The 15,334-nt window shown below is 34.7% G+C and overlaps 1 pseudogene; it reads right to left on the bottom strand.

The window, feature by feature from the left end:
- Positions 1–684: 684 nt before the first annotated feature.
- Positions 685–1,179, bottom strand: LOC105486071 (small ribosomal subunit protein eS25 pseudogene; annotated as a pseudogene).
- Between the last annotated feature and the right edge of the window lie 14,155 nt (positions 1,180–15,334).

Below are 15,334 nucleotides of genomic sequence, written 5' to 3'. Positions count from 1 at the left end.
TCTTCCCTTCTATTGCTACTAAATTTCACGAAAGAGTTTTCTAAAATCACTTCTCAAATACATGGGCTAGGTTTTCTATTGTAAAGATCCTACTTTGACTTTTTTTCTCTGAGGTCTCTTCCTGTTCCTCTCACATTCTCTGTGCCACACTCCTTTTCTTGCCAGCAGGATCACTCTGGTTACTCCCCTTTCTTCTTTTCTACTCCCAAACCCTCTTTTTAGTGTGTGTGGTACTTCTTGGATTCCATTTTCAGGCCACTATTCTTGTCCTCAGGAAGTTTTGTTCAATTTCATGGTCCCAGGAATGACTGATAAATGAAAGACTGGAAGACTCATATTCTCTAGTCCAAATTTCTTCCTGACAGATATCTATCTTCTTGACAAATGTTCCAAAGAAACCTCAAATTAAAAATATTTGCATTTGAACTTATCACCTCCTGTAAAATCCATTCCTTCATTTGTATTCCTTATCTAACTTGATAGCACCAGCAGCTACCCAAGCAATCTTGGATAGCTCTAACTTGCCTCTCTCTAATCGCATAAGCCAGTTACTTGCTGAATCTTGGTGCTATAATCTTTTACATATTTACTCTCTTTGTGTTTTATTCTCTGCCTTCCAAATGGCACTTTAAACACACAATCTGAAATTAAGTTCTGATTTTCTTTCTTAAAATTTTCTTTTTTTTTTTTTTTGATTTAATAAAATTTTATTTTTCCAAATGTACAATTGGTTGGACCTATTCATGCATCTTCACCAGCAGCTGGAGCATCTCCGCCCTTGGTATTTCTGGTGTAAATTACTTGAGCTCTGTGCTTTGAAACCAGTTTGATAAGTCCTTTACTAAGGAGCTCCTGAAGGGCTGCCCTGGCCAGGGAGCCTCGAATCTTCAGTCTCTCAAAGACTACAGCTGGGGTTATAAGTTTATAGTTGGGAACTTCCTTACAGAGTTTGTCGTAGGTAGCTTTGTCAAACAAGACTAAGTTATTGAGCTTGTCCCGAACTTTGCCTTTGAACCACTTCTTCTTTTTGGCCTTGCCCCCAGATTTGTTCACTGGGTCTTTGTCTTTCTTGGCCGACTTTCCGGCGTCCTTCTTCTTCTTGTCGTCCTTGGGCGGCATTGCGAAGCTCGGGGAGCAGCAGCAGACACCACAGGCTTGCTAAGATGTCGGACAAAAAGGAGAAAATTTTCTTTTCTTGTATTTGGAAACATTGTCCAATCCAGTGCCTGTGACACAGATAGGAGACAGGGAAATACTGAGTAGAAGACTGATGTCCCCTGGCAAAGGCCCTACCCTCAAGTTGGATACCCACAGTCCTAAATGAGAACAGGTATTTTTGTTCTTGCACCCAAAAAGTTGCCTTTGGGACTGCCACGCCCACCATCCTGCACCCATATAAACCCTGAATCCCACGCTCTAGAAGAGACCAGCAGACCAGCGAGAGCAGAATGACATAGCAGAGAAAGATAAAAGAGGAGGGACGTCTACACCCCAAGGGTAGTTTGGCCAGGGGCATTCAGAGAAGAGTCCGGCTGCTGAGCATCCTGACTTTAGGGGAAGACCACCTTCCCACTCCATTCCCCCTTCCGGCTTCCCATCTATCTTGCTGAGCCACTTCCACCACTCAGTAAAACCTTGCACTCATCCTTTGAGCCCACCTGTGGTCCAGTTCTTTCAGGACATTGGGCAAGAGCTCAGGATACAGAAGGCTGTCACACTCGCCCCTTGCCCTTGTGATAAGGCACAGGGTTCATTAAGCTGATTAACACACAAGCGGTCTGCAGACAGCTAAGCTAAAGGAGCACACTGTAACACATGCCAGGCTGGGCTTCCGGAGTCACAGACACTCACCCCTAGACGCTATGGTGGAGCCACAGCTCAAAAGTGCTTGCCCCCGTTCCTCTGCACCTTCCCCTCTGTGAGCTCCTCCTCCAGTTAGGGGTTTGAGCTGCCAGGTGAGCAAACAGGTGAGTCACACAACCTAAGGGGAATCAGGGAACTCTCCCATTTCACCAGTGCTAGAATGGAACAATTATTCTTTCTGTTTCACTTACTGTATTTCTAAGTTACCAATTCTGTCAATTTTCTGATTAAGTATGTCTCATTTGAATGTCCTCCTTTCTATCTTTATTGTCACTGATTTACCACAAGTCACTGATTTACCACACCCCTTGTTAACATTGCTTTCAAAAGTATTTTAAGTAGTTACCTTTTTCAAAGTAGTATCTTTGTAGAAGAACTAGACTTATCTTTTGCTCTTCATGGAAGAACTAGACTTATCTTGTTAAATGCAAACCCAATTTTAAAATCCATCCGTGAATCCCTTTTGCCTAAAGGATGATGTCCAAGCTCCTCCATTTGATGTAAAAGATGTTTCAAAATCTACTATTTTCTTATTGCTCCATCCTTCACTTACCCTTGTACAATCAATGCATTTTATTCACTAGCCAACAAGCTTCTTAAAAACCTAGAATCTTTTGCTCTTTCCTTTCCTGTAATGTTATTCAGGTAATAATAGGCATGCTATAAGTAAATTTTAAATAAAAAAGAGTATCTCATCAAAATATTAAGAAAGTCTAAAATTCCAGCCACAGTAGTGGTTTTTCCCTAATGCTCTATCACTCTCACTTTATATTTGTGATTTCCTTTTGTTAAATAATATTGAACTAATGTATTGTCTATTTTCCAGATCTTTACATATGCTGTACTTACTATTTGACTTTAGAAGAACAATTTCTTCTCTATATTTTGAATGTTTGTATATAAATTTCTTAGTGTGATGGCTAATTTTCTGTGTCAATTTGACTTGGCTAAGGGATATACAGATAGCTGGTAAAACATTATTTCTGAGTATTCCTGCGAGGGTGCTTCTGGAAGAGGTTAGCTTTGGAACTTACTAGTTCCAAAGTGGAAAAGATGGGCCCTTACGAATGTGGGCAAGCATCATTCAATCTACTGAGCGTCCAAATAGAATAAAAAGTCAGAGAAGGGGTAATTCATTCTGTTTGCTTGAGCTGAGATATCGCCTTCTGACTTCAGCGCTCCTGGTTTCTTGGCTTTTTGACTCAGACCTGGGGGAACTTTTACTACTAACTCAGAGGCTCAGGTCTTTGAAACTCAAACTGAACTATACCACTGGCTTTCCTGATTTTCCAACTGGCAGATCTCTGTATTGTGGAACTTCTGGTCCTCCATAACCATGTAAGCCAGTTCCAGTTCCTCTAGTACATCTTCTCTTACTATATATATATATATATATATATATATATATATATCCTATTATATAGGATATATATATATCCTATATACATATCCTATATATATATATCCTATATATATATATACTCTTACTATATATATATATATATATCCTATTGATGCTGTTGTCTGGAGAGCCCTAATATACATAAGTTTAGATTAGTTGTGATTCATAGATTTAGACATGGATAATCATCTAGACTTTATGGTTAATGGTGATCTCCTAAATAGAACTTTGGAATTCTCTGGTCATACTTTTTAAAGTTATTACCTTGGATGAAGTGCTGTGTCAATAGCTGACCTCACTCATCGTAGGTGAGTATTTTAACTAAACCTCAGAGTCCAGTGGTTCCTTTTTTCTGGCTTTCCATGATTAAAATCTGCATATTCAGTATTAGATTCTTTCTATCTTTATGAAGATCAGAACACTAATGATTTTGAAGACAAAATAATGATAGTTTTTTTAAAGGAAACTCTTGTCAGAGAATGTCACCACAGAGTATTTTATAGATTTGAGTTCCGCGTAGTTCTACTATAAAGGGCCATATACTAAACAAGACTTGGCAAGCCACATAGTGTCTTTGCCATGAATTCTCTTTCTTTTTTGTTTTCTACAATGCTTTAAAATATAAACACCATTCGTAGCTCATGGATCATGAAAAAATAGGCCTCTGTCAGATTTATCTTTAACATGAAGTTCTTATGTAATTAGATAATTCCCTAAAAGATGCACAATGACAAGATACCTATCCTCACACTTTAAAGTATAATGATCTGTTTATTCATTCGCATAGAAAGTAACCTTTTATTTGGCTACAGAAATAATAGAAAAAACTAAATAATATTATTTAGAAAAACTGAAATAAAAGTGGCATAACTAAGATAGAAATGTATTTCCTGTAGGTAATTTTACAGAGGGATAAAATTTTAGTCTGGTCCACAAATTCCTTAAGGATTCAGGCTCTTTAAAGTTTAGAAGTCCACTCTTTATTCTCTTGGTTCTAGTTAAAATCTATGTTTCAGGTTAGGTGAAAGAGAAACAAAGTAGAAAAGTGGCAGCATCAAGTCTATATAAAGAAATATTGAACAAAGCTTCTGTGAGAACTTAGGTTCATATTCTTTTATCCTGAATTTATTCATGTGGGCATATCTAGCTGCAAGGAAAGTTCATCAACTTGCTGTCTTTATACTATTAATAGGTGGCAATTTTCCTAGGTGAATTTTCTATTTCTATGACAGAAGTGGAGAACAGGTTTTAGGGGATATCTGCCAGTTCCTGCCATAATTCTTTTTTTATTTAAATATGGAAGCCCAATTATCAATATTAACATTAATTCCCGTGACAAAAGCATAACAGATGCAGAAATATTATTAATTTTTTAAAGTTTTATTCAAATATCAATGTATTTTAATATTTTCACTAAATCGTCTAAAGAAATATTTGCTAGTCTATTAAAAAAAACTTATTCCAAAAGTAGATTTTTCTGAGAAATATCTATATACAACTAATAAATATATATATGTTTGCTCATAACATGCTCATCTTAGAGCTTAAATGACTTTAGCAATTTGTATTAATGTACCTCATTCTGCAAAATATTTTTAACTTTCTGATTTCTCGTATTCTGACATGATACATGGAGAGCTATTAAGAATAAAAATATATGAAAAGAATGTTTTAAAATAATTGTTTTAAAGAAGAGTTCATTAAGATACATTACTCCAAAATAGTCTCCCAAGAAAATAACTTTACTATGTATTACTTCAACTACAACAACGAAAAGGTAGCAAGAATATAAGTTTCCACACAGTTATAGCTTCTTCATCTGCATTTTAAAGTAAGGGAATCCTGGAATTATAAAGGAGATGTTGGAATGCGAATCATGTGATATCTAATTTACCCTTCTATTTTTACCTATATACAATGTTTAGGTTTTCCATATCTTACATTTTCCACCAAAAAAGAAAAAATATATATTTACAGTATTTATTCCTATGTTACCTGGGAAATACATATATATTTACAGTATTTATTCCTATCTTACCTGGGAAATACATATATATTTACAGTATTTATTCCTATCTTACCTGGGAAATACATATGAATTATACACATACTCATATGAATTTTTGTGTGATCAAAATAAAAATATAACAAAGAATAAAATAAAGGGATTGAAAATATTAACTTTGAAAACATATATGATCTTTTTCATAAACTCATGAACAGATTGAAATTATTCTAGGATTATTTCACTAAAATAATAACCTGTATACATTATATGAAGAATTTCTACAGTGATTATTTCCAGATATATTATTTGAATATTTCTTTCTTTGACAACGTAAGTAAAACTGGTACAGAAAAGTTTTTTCTATTAGTTCTATGTATTTACTAAACTATATTATACTGAGTTTGATACCAATGCATTTGAAATAAATTACATAAAATAACTTTTTCATCAAAATTATATCTACTGACAATTATGTAGATGTAAATTGATCTATTTTGAGGTCATTAGATATGATTTTTTTCCCACTTTTATTTCAATCTCAGTAGGTACATGTGCAGATTTGTTACACCAGTATATTGTGTGACAGCAAAGACATTGAATCAACCTAAATGACCATCAATGACAGAAGGAAAATGTGGTACGTACATATGCACTGTGGAATACTATGCAGCCACAAAAAGAATGAGATCATGTCTTGTCCAGGAACATAGATGAAGATGGAGTTCAATATCTTCAGCAAACTAATGCTGGAAGAGAAAAACTAACACTACATGCTCTCTGATGATTTGTGATGTTGTGCATTTTTTCATAGAATGTGATTATTTTAAAGGCATATAGAAAGTCAGTCCTGTGCAGAGGCTACTTTCCTTTGATGTAAGTTATTTTATTTCAGTAGCAAATTAATGAGTAATAATTCTCACATATTTTTAGAAATTTGAGAGTTCAAGAAAGACAAGAATGATAAGTACTGTGTGAATATTTAGTTTAGCATGACAGGCAAAACCAAAGCTTGTCAGTACCAAATAACATATGCCATAAAACCACTAATTTGTTTCATTTTGTGAATTCTGCATTAGATTCTATGTAGTTGTAAACTATTGAAAAGAAGGCTTCAAACTCAACAAATGTATAAAAAATTCAAATAATCCATTTGTCTAAATAAGAGCTAATATGCTTCCAAATATTTCTGAAAAATGGTAAAGGAACAGGAGAAAGAGAATGAAAACTAGCAAATCAATTTGCCTGAAATATTAGATACCTATGTCATGATTATTCTATCATAGTTGTTGCTGCCAACTACAAACACATTGATATGGCTTGGCTGTGTCCCCACCCAAATCTCATCTTGAACTGTAGTTCTCATAATTCCCACATGTCATGGGAAGGACCTGGTAAGGTAATTGAATCATGAAGGTGGATCTTTCCCATACTGTTCTTGTGATAGTGAATAAGCTCATGAGATCTCATGGTTTTATAAAGGGGACTTCTCATGCACATGCTTTTGCCTGCCTCCATGTAAGATGTGACTTTGTTCCTCCTTCAACTTCCACCATGATTGAGAGGCCTCCCCAGCCATGTGGAAATGTGAGTTCATTAAACCTCTGTCCTTATAAATTTCCCTGTCATGGGTGTGTCTTTATTAACAGCTCGAGAACACTCATACATCTTCATAGGAAGTGGTGTACAGGTTATTACAGTAGGTATAACAACTTTTGAGGTAAGACTTTGAATTCAGCATTTAAAAGTACTAATGTAATTACTCCCCTGTAGAAGTCCCATAAATATCTGAATCAGTATTTTTTTATGTTTTGTATTTTTAAAATAAGAGGTCATACTTTTATGTCGTGAAGTATATTATTTTAACATTATGTGGTAATATAAAATAGCTTAAATAATTTCTACAATGAAAACAATTATTATTTATAAAACTGCATACATATATTACAATATAATACGTTTTCATACAATTAACGCCAAAAAAGGAAATAATATTAATTGGTTATGTTCGTTGGCCACAAACAAGTATTCATTCTCATTCCATACCAGAGGAACACAAGTAATTGCAATTTAAGCTAAATGAAGTCATTTACACCATTTTACTCTCTTACTGGTGCTTTTGGGGTTCAAATTATAATTCTTTCTGGTATCAAAGAGCTGATATTTATGTAATGCTCTGCTTTTTATTAAGTATTTGATAAACATAATATTCCATTAACAAATACAATATTTTTAAATATAATTATTGCTTCAGAGTCTGATTTGACACACTACTCAAAGTCATTATGAAATATGCTGCTCTATGGGTTTTTTTTAACTGCAAGTTGAATTTGCTAATAGTTTTTTTACTAAATAAAAGACATTCACAGGATTTATAGCAGAAATGATAGCAGTAAACGTTCAACTGTGTTGTATTAGTAGTAGAAGTTTTGCTGAGTTCATGGCATCCTTTGATTAACTACTATTGGAGACATATTTTGCAACAAGGCTGTGTCATAGCTCCATGTCACCATGTTTCTTGAAGTTACTGGTAGGCCTTTTGGGAGGGTAGGTGTATAAACATTCACTTCACAACACTTCACAACAGATGTATGGACAAGTTGTGAAAGTAACGACTAATTGACTGCCATTCGGGATTTATTTGGAAATCTTTTCACTCCACCTCCACATAATGATGAATGATGCCTCTTTCTCTAATATAGGGAAACAGCAAACGTGGGCCCAGAGCAGGCACTCTGAGATGTGCCTACAAGTCAGAGTGTTTCAGTCTGTGGAGATGAACAAATAGAAACAATGAATCTAAGGTTTCACACTTTTTTGATATTGAAAATAACAAATATAAGGTTTCCCACCTTTTTGATATTGAAAATAACAAATTAGTTATATAAAACACAGTTACTGATTGCTTTGCATACTTAAAATAAATCAAATGGAAGCAAATATGGTTGAATGTTAAACATTCTAATTCTATAGTGCTTATTATTGGTTGTAGAAACAAAGTGTAATTTCTGTTTTCTGTGGGGCATAGTCTATATTTTATTATTTCTGCTAAAGTGTAGAATGGCCAAAGGTACAAATCTTCTTGCTAATTTGCATGGTCTTACTATACAGGACTATATGTGACTACAATTAATTTTCTCAATAACCACACTTATTCCATCAAGAAGCAATTTCTTTTCCCTTATGTCATGGTTACCTCTAATTTGTTGAAAGAAGATGCAGAACAATTGGAGAGAAGAAGAAAGAATATTAAGCAGGTATTGTTGGGATTAGTAATTGAAACTTTTTATTTGCCTCAAAAAATAAAATCGATTTATTTATTTATTTATTTAGACTTTGCTTTTTTTAAATATAAAGCTATCACAGGGTACCAAACTTTTAGTTTATGTTTAACGTTATAAGGACTCCATCTTATTAGATTCAGGTAAAAATGTCAGTAATTGGGAAAAAAATGGAGCTGATACGCTAAAGGACTTAAAAGTTTTCTTTATGGTCTTATCCTTATTCATTGCTCTAGATTCTTGAATATATTTTGGATCGGAATACATGAAAAAATGCAATTTTCAAACATTTGTCTGCTTAAGTATATTATATCACCTTCATGACTTAAGTGAGGCTGTCATTCAGGAATATAAGTAGATAGGAGGAAGTATATTCCAGTACTTACTAGGCTAAATAAGGAATATTGGTTTATAATCTACTCTCCACTCACTCCTTCTGTTTCATTAACTTAAATAATTCAGTAGTACATTTTCCAACACCCACATCTTGTAATTCCCCACAATCATCCTCATGCTATTTGTGGCTTCAGGTACATCATCCATTTGTTCTTCACCAGTGTCACATAGGCCTACCTAGTCATATTTGGAAAAAAGTCAAGCTAGTGAAAACTTAGCATATTTAATCATAGATCTTAGACTAATACAAAGATGGGGTAATGATAGAAGATTGTCATAAAATATAATATGCACTGACAAAAAATAACAAGGTCATCAATTTCCTATAAGAATTAGGTGGGAGGAAAAAAAAATTGTGAAGTGACAAACTGAACAGAGGTAGCCTGGGTAATGTAAAGGTGGACAAAAGGAAATTTTAAAAAGCATTAATGTTAAGAACTTATAGAACATGAAATCTTATCTTACTTGCAAGCTGAGACAATGGGCTGCCAGTTTCATACACACTGGCACGAGACTCCTGAGTGAGAGATGCAGGCATTATTATGGCACAGCAGGCAGGGTGAACTTCTTGTTCCTGTAACTTCTCTTTCCCAGGTCCCAAGGGGGTAATGTTGAGCAGGACACAAGCGGATGCTGCACATATAATTGGTTCATGTCACAGCTGAAAACCTTCGAGTTTAGAAAACTTCAGTCTTTTAATGTGGGCTGGTAGAAAACTTGCCCAAATTTTCACATGGATGAAGACATTATCTTTAATATCCTAGTCTGGGAACAAACATGCACTCTGTCCTGGAGGAAGCCACAATCTCAATCTTTCAAGGCTGTTTGCATACAAATGTCCCAAACTTGTACTTTAGAACAGTAGCTGATAGAAGGAATCAAGAAACACCATGGAGGATTGCTTCTGAACGATTAGGAGAAGAGTAGCTAATAGAGAAGAAGTATAAATCTTCCAAAATACAAAAAAATGACAAAATTTGAAAAATTTTAAAAAAGACCACTATGTGAAAAATTCTGAGTAAATGTAACACAAAATGATAGTGAAAGGAGACAGACAAATTACTAAGCAGACAAGGATGCGTCCCTGGTGAAACCCGACCTTCAACCCAAAGAGGCTGAAAACCAAACTGCCAGTTCTGGATGGAGTCCACGACTGGAGTGAAAATTTCCTCAATGCCATTTAACCAATTAAATGGTGCTTTTTCCAAGACCACCCATAGACGAATCAGCATGTACTTGCCCATTCAGAGCCCATAAAAACACTGGATTCAGCCACACAGAGGGCTACCCACTCTTGGGTCCCCTCTCTTCTGAGAGTTTTCCTTCTGTCACTGGATAAAATTCTTCTCTGCCCTACTCACTCTCTGGTGTTTGCGTACCTTATTCCTCTTGGTCCCAAAACAAGAATACGGAACTTCCTGAGCTGTGGGCAGTAAAAATAAGCAGGGGCAAGCTGTAACATGCTCCTGTTTGCTGAGCTTTGGGCAGTGGGAATGAGAGAGAACTGTAATATTTCCTGGGGGCTCAGACTTTGGAACTTTCCACGAATAAGCTATAACACCACTTAGGGCTCCACAGTTGCTGGCATCTCTGAGTTTTCAGGCACCACCACATTCCCCTTGTCTTGTCTAGACACTGGTGCCCAATACAGAAGTCACTTGCAGCATTGCCAGTCCAGCTGTGGGCTGAGTGCAGAGCTGTGGTGGGTGTGGGATCCATGCTGATAGCATGAGCCAAGCGCAGCCTGCTAGGCTGAGTGGGCAAAACAAACTCCACGGGCCGCAGCAAAGCCCTGGGCAGAGGTCACAGTGGCTGTGGAGATTTCTGACTGGTGAAGCAGCATTGAAGGAATCCTGTAACTCTGTAATCCCCACTCCCACTTGCTGAGCAACAGGGGAGAAAAAGCCACTGGGCACCATTCCCTCCCACTCACTGAACTATAAAAGCTGCAACAAAAATATGTTTAAAATAAAATGATAGCAAGTCTGATACCAAACATATACATTATACAATTAGATGTAAATAAGATTATTCATCTTTTAAAAGACAGGTAGTTTTAGGATGGCTTGCCAAAAAAATTCCTTCTGTATGTTTTACACAAGAGGTATACCTAAAAGAAAGAGATAACACAATAAAGGGTAGATAAAGGTATATCAGGCAAATACAAGCAAAAGAGAAATAGAGATTAATATTTGAAAAGGTAAAATTCACATGAAAAATCAACAAGAGAAAAGATACTTTCTATTATCTTAAAATACAATTTCCATAGTAAAGATATAGCAGTTATAAAAACCTACCACCAAATAAGACAGCAACTGTCTTCAGAAAACACTGTCAACAGGAAGACAAGAATAAGTTAACAAAAGCACAATGAAAATAGGTGATTTGAACATATCACTCATGACCTAAACCAAGTCAAATGATTAAAATGTCGGGACTTACAATGGGTGAATGCTGTAATAAATAAGGTTAATTCTATGGATATATAGTGAACTTTACATCTAGATAATAATACAGCTTCTTATCAAATGAACACAGATAATTCAAAAGACATAGTGGTATAGGGATATAGTCATTGTTTTATTTAGGTTTATAAATTAAAATAAAATATTCGCATTTAAATGAAACATCTAAGAAACAATTTATGACCTAAATTTCTAACAAATCATAATAAAGCTCCCTCTTCTTGTCAGGCAACCTGTCAGGCAATATCCTAGGTTCTGCTGCAGACACATTACAAAGTTCATGTACTTTTCTATTCTACTTTATATAACCTGGTATCTCTGTGTTATTTCAGTTTTAGCCTTTCACATTCTTTGACAGAATAATTGTATATAGTTTTTATTCAATTGCTAGACCCCCTTGTATAATGTTAAAACACACATACTCGTACAGACCAAAACGTTGATATAAAGGTCTATTTTTAAAACTGTCTTCATTTATAGCAGCTGAAACAAACAAACAAAAAAATTAAAAATTAAGTTGCTGAAGGATTGCTTTATATATTTGTATAATTGCAAATAACCTCAGAAAAACTGTGGATATGAGATATAAGATAAAAAATATTAAAGTAAAATATGGGCTAAAAATGAAATAAATGGCTGAATAAATAAAAGAAAATGAAAGCACTGTTTATTGTGCATAAAAGAGAAAAATGAGAAGGTAATGAATGTTGATCACCAGTTCTTCTGGTTCCTGTGTGTTGCCTTCTGTAATGCATCTGCATGTCTTTTTATGCTTTTGTGATTTTAATTTCATTTCTATGCAGTATTGCTGAAGCAGAAGAGATAGTAATATCAATGAACTATTAGTATGCTCTTTTGAATTATATTTTTTCATCAACTCTTTTCTAAATAGGAACAAACTGAGTGTTTTGAATGTTCCAAAAGAAATCTTAAGCAATTACCACGAAGCTGTACTTATGCAGACTTTCAAAATAAAGAACAAAGAATATTATAATTAAATAAACATCTTTTCTATTCAAATAATTTATAGGATAAGGAACTAACAAGGCAAAAAGCAACTGAAAGACATTCAGAAATAAAGCTATCTATATTCATAAAGGTTTTATGTATTTGCGAGAGAAGAAAATACTTTGCCCGCTAATTTATAAATTATTAGAAAAAATATATAACAAAAAGCAGTATATTCAATTAGTCTAACAAAGTATTGAAATAAAAGTTCAAATCAATATAACCTTATGCAACACTAACTACATTCATAGAAAATAAGAGAGAGCACTGAATCTTAACACTAGACTTCTAGGGAACATCAGTTGACAGAAAATAATAATGAAGCACGTTACCTCTTTATCAGTAGAATTTTAGCTTTGATTTTTCATTTTAAATTACTCAGAATAGCGTTTTACTTATTGACATAAGCATGTGCATCTTATACTTTTATTCTCTCTGTATTCATGTATTTTATGCAATAGAAATATCAAAATATCATGTTATTCTATAAAATAGGAAATAATGTCATATTCACTTGAAATTTGATTATGCAAGACACAGATGTTTGGAGATCTAGTTTATATATATGTTCCATCCATTATCAGTAAAGCTGATTCAAATTACATGGCTTACCTCCCCCATTACAGCTTATGCCCTTTTGTGCTTATCCTGTGTCCTTAGTTTGAAGACTACTGACCTTCATTTGAAATATCACACACACAAAAAAGTCAATATACAGATAAGTTGATTTTATCTAGAAACATTTTCATTGTATTCCCTTCTGAGTATATACTGCAAAGGACATATGCTTTGGGGAAAGTAGATGGGTCATATGTATACCAAAAAAAAAAAAAAATGTATTTATGTGTGTAGTGAGTTATTTCTACATATGGAATCCTACTTAGAAGTTTGTTATGTGTTTGCCAGTCCAACCCCATTAAATTAATGTCTTCTCTTCCCTTTATAGTACATTTGTCTTAACAAAGGAAGATAATTGTGAATTGTATCTTATATTCACAGAATGAAAGCTGGACAGAAAACTCTAGCACTCATTAACATTGGTCACCTGATCTGTAGGCTCCTGACTATCCATATCACCCAATACATTTCCAGAGAACAAAATAAAACTTCTAACAAACCATCAAAACCTTTCTGATTTATGAGTGGGCAATCAGGTGTGCTGATGAAATTTATATATATGCTAGAATATTATGTTTTATTTATTTATGATTTTACTATTTTGCTGTTTATTTTCTCAGTTTTTAAAAAAAATGCTAATCAATAAGAATGGGGCCCCAGAAAATTATTATTATCTATGTTATACTGATAGTTAAATGAGAGTGAACATACATATAACTTTGTCCAGTATCTTAAGAACAAGATAATTATCTGAATTATCTATTAGTATGAATCTTTCTTAGTAAAATACATCAGATTGTATCAAGTCATAATGGAATAGTGCTGTTTTTTATTCTCTAGTCAAATCTTCTCCTCCCATTCTCCAAACAAGTGTTTAATATTCATCACTCAAAATGATGCAATTATTATGTGTAAACCTTAACAAGTGTCATAATACATGAATTTAACAGCTAGAATACATCTAAAAAAGAAATTTTTTACATGTTTAATATGAATTAAATGCCTCTATTTCAGAGTTAATATACAAATTGTAGAATATTTTACCCATATAGTCAAACTGTTCTATTTGGGGCAAAAAATACTTAAAATTACATATGTCATCCTCTAAAAATTCAAACAAATATTTTACAATAGGTCGTAAACATTTTTGACTATGTTAAATATGGTTTTAGTAGGTAAAATGTTCTCTAGCAACATGCTATGAAAGTTTCACCCCCATCGTCTAAAGAAAGATGATGGCTACAGCACCATCCCTAAACTATTATCTTTTTTTTAGGAGAAAAGGGTACTTCAGGAAAGCAATCTAAACTAGAACTATTTTAAAATGTAGCTCCTTGGATTTTAAGACCAAAGTTTTCCATATAGTGTATCTAAAATTGGATGTAGTACTCTGTACTTTTAAAAACATCCATGTGATACTAACAAAAATGGTTTGTGAACTGTTTTGTGAAGCATTATAATTTTTTTTTTTTTTTGCAATTTCTTTTCAGTTTGGGGAAGGTGTCTGGGTTGTCAAAACTCAGACTTCTAGTGTTCAGCGCTGTTAGTGATAGCAGCAGTAAGCAGACAAATCCCAGGTAGATATGGGGGATCTTGGGTGAAACCCCACCTTCAAGCCAGAGACAGTTTAAAGCCTGAAAGCCAAGCTACAAGTCAAATCAATGGACTGTATTGAGAACTTGTCTTCCTGTTCGGTGCATTTTCCTCTTATTGATCCCCACACTTCACCTATTTTACATATACCTACACTTCCCTAATTGGCTTTTCACATTCATGCCCACCTTTGTGTGGTGACTTTGTTCTAACCTATTTTGCATACTCACAAACCAATCAGCATGCACTCCCAATTCCAAGCCCATAAAAGCCCCAAACTCAGCCACATTGGGAGAGAAATCACCAGACTATAGGTGGGGGACCACCTTCATGATGAGAGATGGTTTGTCACTCAATAACATTCTTCCCAGCTCTTCTCACCCTTTGACTGTCAGCATATCTTCATTCTTCTTGGATGTCAGACATCAGCTCAGGGCCTAGCAAACGTGTGTACAGAGAAGGCTAAAACACCATGGCCTTCTGCCCTCCACTGATTGGGGGCAGCCACGCCGTGAGATGGAAGCAGCAGTAGGGCCAAGCTATCCCTGGAGCCATGGGCCAGAGAGGGCAAGGGACTGATGAAGCTTTTAATGTGCTGCTGTCAGTGGGAGTGTGAATGACAAGACTAAAAGAGCTAATTAGCATGCTGTAACACCAGCTCTGGGGCTTCAGGGCCATCAGGACCCTTGTCCGGGTGTCACCC

The sequence above is a fragment of the Macaca nemestrina genome, chromosome 3, assembly GCF_043159975.1.
Source record: "Macaca nemestrina isolate mMacNem1 chromosome 3, mMacNem.hap1, whole genome shotgun sequence".
Classification (NCBI taxonomy): Eukaryota; Metazoa; Chordata; class Mammalia; order Primates; family Cercopithecidae; genus Macaca; species Macaca nemestrina.
The sequence above is the reverse complement of the archived record's forward strand: the minus strand, read 5'-3'. Positions and strand labels throughout refer to the sequence as shown.